Genomic DNA, 6,611 nt, shown 5'->3' on the forward strand with positions numbered 1-6,611 from the left:
TGCGGCACGGTGATTTATATATATATATACCTTTTTTTACAGCGAAAAAAGCTTAAGTAGGATTTTCTAAATTCGTGAAATTGAGCTCGGAATAGAGATATAGCAAGTAAGCAATAATGAAGTAAATTCGTTTAATTTGTCTCACAGTCGGATTTGATAAATTTAAATTTAAATTACACAGCAGATGTAACGGGAGAAAGAGACAATGGTAGAGAGTTGGATTTCGTTTTCTCTTTATTTGGTCTTTGGTTGGATTTAGGTTAAATTCATGAGTAATTCCTATTACAAGTGTTTGGTAGCACACTTTTATGATTAGAACCCGAGAACTCAGGACACCCTTGACTATCATATTGCGGGTGTGTAATATGCATTCATCGTGTGTAATATACATAACATACCTACTGGATCGGGGATTTTTGAGCATGGGACATTCCTTTCTGAATGTTGAATCCATATATGCCCAATCATACCCAACGGATAGAGCTTGGTGACTGAGAGAGAGAAAGAGAAAGAGAGAGGGAGAGGAAAATTTCATTCATTGAGTCTAATAGTGTTAACGGAAATCTTCAAACCATATTATTTCCTTGAATCATTGGGTGACAAAAGAGGGGAACAAAAAGCTCCTAATACATGAAAGGATCCTCGTATTTATAGAAGATAAAAGATAATGATAGAATTACATAATTACCCTCGCTTTAAGGAAAGCAGCACATAGTGTTATAAACAAGTCAAGCTTGAACGAGAGCACTCTGTTGGTGTTTAACTCATTAAAAAACATCACTATTCGTGTTTGACTCGTTTATATATTGAGCTCAAAAAATATGTTTGTATTCGACTCATTTGTTTAGTGAGTCGAACACAAGTTGTTCGCGAACAACGAGTCGTTTTAATAACCCTTGTCACGCAGTCATAGGATGTTAGTGGTAAGGGTGAAATTTAAATCTTATTATTTATACTAAAATATTCATTTAAATATAACTTAACATATATTTATCCTATTTTGAAATTAATAATTTTAAAAATATTTTAGTAACCCTGGACACGCAGTCATATGATATTAGAGTTAAGGGTGAAATTTAAATCTTATTATTTATATTGAAATATTCTTTTAAATATAATTTAACATATATTTATTCTAATTTTTAACTTGATAATTTTAATTGATTATAAATATTTGTAGCCTTGCAATCAATTGGATTATTTAAAAATAATACTCATAAATTATATTTATATATATATATAATATATGTGTGTGTGTGTTTATAGTTTAATTATTTCGAGCCAAAACAAGTTAAACACGGACGAACAAAATTTTGTTTTGTTTGTGTTTTGTTCGTTTATATATCGAGCGCAAAAAAATTTGCTCTTGTTCGACTTATTTGTTTAACGAATGAATCAAACACAAGCTACTTAACGAGTTGGAAACGTACTGTTAGAAAACAATGAGCCATTTTGATAGCCCTAGCAATAGAGGGCATTCTAGTCCTTTTATTTGGACCGTTGGATTGTATCGAGATTCGTGCAGATCATTTTGAGGTGCACATATTAAGTTCAACAATTTTCGTGCTCTTTGATAGCGACAACTGTGATAAAGACAAAGAAATTTGTAAAATAAAAAACAAGATCACATGAATTAATGATTATACTCCCTGGTTAGATGCTCTTTGTGTTTCGTTTCGGTAGCTTCTTGGGCTATATCGTCAGCTCCAAAGCATTTTCTTTTGAACTGATTCTTTGATTTGTGTTTGGACCTTGGCAGCACAATATCCATTATTAATCGATTAGTCACTGAATGAGCCTCTGAGATAATTGCATCTTACCCCTTGAGTCGCTTCAGGGTAGGGCATCATCTTCGGGGATAAGCACAATTCAGATGTGTAAATAAAGGGGTCAACTGAATCTTGTGTCTCCATTGATCGCTTTTATTTGGTTAGGTGACTTAGGGGATCAGCCGAACAATCTTGGCATCTTAGTCGACCATTTTTATTTAATTGGGGGGCTTATGCCACGATCGGAATATATCTAGGGCGTTGAAGCTAGGTTATAGCCCTTCACTTGCTCAGGTTCTGGTCGCTTGATAGGACCTTTGTCTTAGGTTTGGTTTCGTCTCTATAGGAGGAGGCCGCCTAGACTTCTTTCCAGGATGAATGTCATTGTATCATTCGCGGAGCTTGTCACTATCGGGCATGAAACCATCTCTGGATTTTTGTCCAACCCAAGCTACGGGACTTGAACTAGTAGTAGTGAGGAAAGTTCCCTGGTTGATCCTTATTACCGATTATACATTTATGGAATCGTTGCCGGTCATTTTTTTATGCATTCAACCGATTAGTCTTTCTTGGTATTATTGTTGATTTTGTTGTCGAGGTTCGAGTTCCCCAAATGCTAGCTTAAATCGGGTTAGTTGTAGAAGACAAAATTCAAAAAAAAAAAAAAAAAAAAAAAACTGTCTTAAATTCCTACACGCAAGGAGCAGTTATTAAATGTATCTGAAATGTTGAATGTAAGAAAGTTTTTTAATTGTAATCCCATTAGTTTTAACGGGTCATCAGAAGGAAATTTTAGCTACAAAAACAGACCAAAATAAAAAACCCCTCCTTGACGAATTGAGTAGTATGTACAGAGGAGTGAAGTTGCTCGCCAGGGTGGTCGACTTGAGACATACCGATGAATTGAGTGGCATGTATTTAAATCTTCTATTTTTTTAGGTGGCCAACAGGTGAGATGGTCGGCCGGTGGGGATTTCTGGGGAGAGAGGCCTGATCGATAGAGGTAGAAGCAGCCGATCGGTGAGGATATATGGGGAGAAAGGGTCGTCGGTACAGGGAAAAGCAACTGATCAGTGATGATTTTTGTGAGTGAGAGGACTGCTCGGTAGAGGGAGAAGCGACCAATCGGTGAGGATTTTTGTGTGCAAGAAGACTGGTCGGTAGAGGCTGGTCGACCAGTTGGATGGACGATAGTTGACCTGACGAAAGGTACGTTTTCCGCATGACTGAGGTGAAGAGGTTGTGAAATCCATGAGACAGAAGTGGCGACGCTGTGAAATATGCAAGACAGGAGTGGCGGCGCTGTAAAATAAGCAAGACAGGAATGGCAGTGTAGTGAAATCCACGCGATAGAGGGAGTAGTGATGCTGTGAGAGCAGCAGACCGGTGATTTTTCCATGACAACAATGGTTGGGCAGGAGATTTCCGTGCAATTTCTGCAGTAGCAATGGCCAACGGGGAGACGACCGATGTGGGGGATTTTTACTGTAGAAACGTTGGAAGTTTCTAGATCTGATTCCTGCAGATCTACCAGGAAAGAGATGAAGTCTTGTGGAAATCGCCGATGGCCAGAAAAAAATTTAAGCAAATCCTATGATATGTCATTTCCCCTTGTGGGCTCTTTGTTAGAAGAGTTTCTCTATAGAATTTCTCGTCGGTGTTGCTCATTTTCTTGTTGATGACACAAATCATGCTTGTCGCACCTTTCAGGATTTGAATCAAGAACTGTGCGATCATGCCCAAAGGATAGAGCCTAACAATCAAGGAAGAGAAATATGAAGAGAGAGAGAGAGGAAGACTTGCCCCATCGGGATGAGTGAGGTGTTCCCGAGACTCTTAAACCCATCTTAAAGCCCCTAATACATGAAAATGCCCTCCTCTTCATAGAAGATAGAAGAAGAAATGTAAAATTATATAATTACCCACTCATTAAGGAGAGTAGCGGGAGTATTCTAGTCCGCTCATGTAGACAATTAGATTGCCTCGAGATTCATGCAGATCAATTTTGAGCGAATAGGCCGAGCCACCATCTCATTCACGCATTTTTTTTCTTATGCTACCAAGTGCAAATCATGACTCCTCAGCATCACGAGACACCTACCAAACTAATGATAATCAATTGTCTAGTTTTTTTCTTTATTATTTAAAATAAATAATAAATAAAATCTCAATCCTCCTAACTGTGATCCTCAGGATTTTTGGGTGATTATTGCTAGTTGACACGAGAAACATGGTGGGCCCAGCACTAATTCATCATTATGATATGAAAAAACATATATATTTTTTACTTTATAAGATAATATTCATTTTAAAGATAAATAATGATATATTCATGCTCTTTTCAAATTTAAAAAAATATATATATTGTTTTATAAGTTCGAAAAAAACCTTCATTTTCTTAGCGGCATTTACATCCATGCCACGTAATATCTATGAATTTTTTATCTAATATCTACAATTTTTAGTTTTTATAATTATAACACTCACTTATTAATTTTTTTTTTTTAAGAAATACAGTTTTTTACATGTAGATGAGAAGTGTTATAAATGTAAAAATTAATTTTTAATTAGTCATGCAGGTAAATACATAAAAGTTGTGTGATATGTATGTAAATATATATATATATATATATATTTCATGCTATCATCAGTTATCATCATTCAGTATTTAGACATAACAACCCACCTTCTAATTGCTTGAAAAGTAAAAAATGTAAAATAAAGAGTTAAAAAGCAAATAATTTACTCAAAAACATTCTCTAAGAAGCATTAATGCAACAAGACATCTGATTACGCACACCGCATACAGAGATGCATGCATTGTCCGATCTCCACCGTCGATCACCGCCATAAATTTTTTTTAAAAAAAAATTAATAGTAGGTGATGGACGGTGGAAATCGTACACCGCATGCATCTCCGGTGTCATAAAAAAAAAATTAATAGTAGTGATGGACGGTGGAAATCGGACACCGCATGCATCTCCGGTGTCATAAATTTTAATTTAATTGATAGAAGAAGATACAAAATGGCTTAAAATGTGAGCAATTTGCAAATTCTGAATTAATATATGTTAATAAGTGTAAAAGACCCATGGGTTTTGCAATAATTCTGTTAGGGGGGACCAAAAAAGAAAAAAAAACATCATATGGTTGCAGAAGTGAGAGGCATGTGGACAATAAAGAATGCCTGCTCCCAAGCAGACAAAGCATAATGGTGGCCTATGTTTGATTGCTCTTTTATTGTTATTTTTTAAGAAAATTTGCTGCAATTTCTTATTTGCAAAAAAGTCCATTACATGATTAGCTATGTTGCAAATTCATAAAATTCATGCATGTTTGTGCAAAAAAAAGGGAAACAAATAGTTAATAGGATAGTTTGCTTCCTCATTATGTTTGCAAAATAAATGATAAATGATTGTTATGTTTCATGGCTAGCATAATAGACTTTATATTCATGTAGAATTTGTATTTCTAATAGGTTTTATTATATAGGGTCATTAACATTTATACCACACAATTCTTATGTATTTACATATCTAACATCCCAACATTTATATTTACATGCATGCTACTCTAATCTCCAGCGTCATATCAAAAGTATCAGTATTATTATCTTTTTGACACCAAAATATTGCAAGTGTAAATATCAAACTTTGTGGGCTAGATATGTAAATACATAAGAATTGTGTGGCATGTAAATAAATTTTCATTTTTTAAATTGTTATTGTAATGTATATGTGTGTGTGTGAACATAGTCATAAAGTAACATGATAAAATCTAAACATTGAAATGCATGTGATATTGTTCAAGATTGTCTTTATAAAATGATATGATACTAACCATACATAGCCATTCAATTCATATTGGATAACTATTATGGATATGTAATGGCATATTGTATCTATGTTATGCATGATATTGGAAACCATTGAGAAAAATATTTATGAAATTATAATGAGGAGAATATTATGGAGAGAGATTTTATTTTTTTCTCCTTGTCTTTTTTTTTGTTGATGGTTTCCAATAATGTAGTTTCTTCGTGGATGATCTTTCTTCATCGGCCGTCGATATTGACAAGCATTAGAGAGCAAACAACTCGATCATTCTTCTGATATGAAAGGCCGTTTGGACAGAACGTTAGTAATGTAAACATTGAAATACCTTCTGCTTTAAGTAATATTTCAATTATTTGCATGAAATTGTCATTATAATTAAGATAATTAAGATAAGTAAGCCAAGTAAAATATTTCTCATAATCAATCTCTCGAAGTGCATATCAACCATTGTAATTTATCAAGGGTCAAATTCACACGATGTCAGTGTAAGCAATTGCCTGCCTTGAAGAAAAAAAAAACTCTATAATTAGTGCTTTAGCGTAGATAGCACCCAAAACTTTCATATTTACTTATTTCAAACAAAACTTTAATTATTATGAACATCATATGAAAAGTAACACACTTTATCACATTTTAACAATCAAATTCATCTTTTTATCCACAAGTAAAGTGTTGTGTGTAAGAAAAAAAAACTTTGGGTGTGATTTGGGTAAATCCATAAGAATTGGGTGCTATGTATGTAATTTTCTCTAAATTTAATTGTTATAAAACAAAGAAATGGATGAATAAAAAAAAATAAATGAAAAAAAATAATATTTCAGTTACTTACACCTGCATGACGACTAGTTCGCGAACTGCTGGTGTTCGGCTCGTTCGCTAAGTTAACGAGCCGAAAAGAACAAAGATTTGTTTGTTCGTGTTTGGCTCGTTTTGGCTCGAAACACTACTAATCAATTGTACGTAACTGTATGTATATATATATGTATGTATGTATATATATATATAT

The sequence above is a fragment of the Phalaenopsis equestris genome, unplaced genomic scaffold (genome assembly GCF_001263595.1).
Source record: "Phalaenopsis equestris unplaced genomic scaffold, ASM126359v1 Scaffold000552, whole genome shotgun sequence".
Taxonomy (NCBI): Eukaryota; Viridiplantae; Streptophyta; class Magnoliopsida; order Asparagales; family Orchidaceae; genus Phalaenopsis; species Phalaenopsis equestris.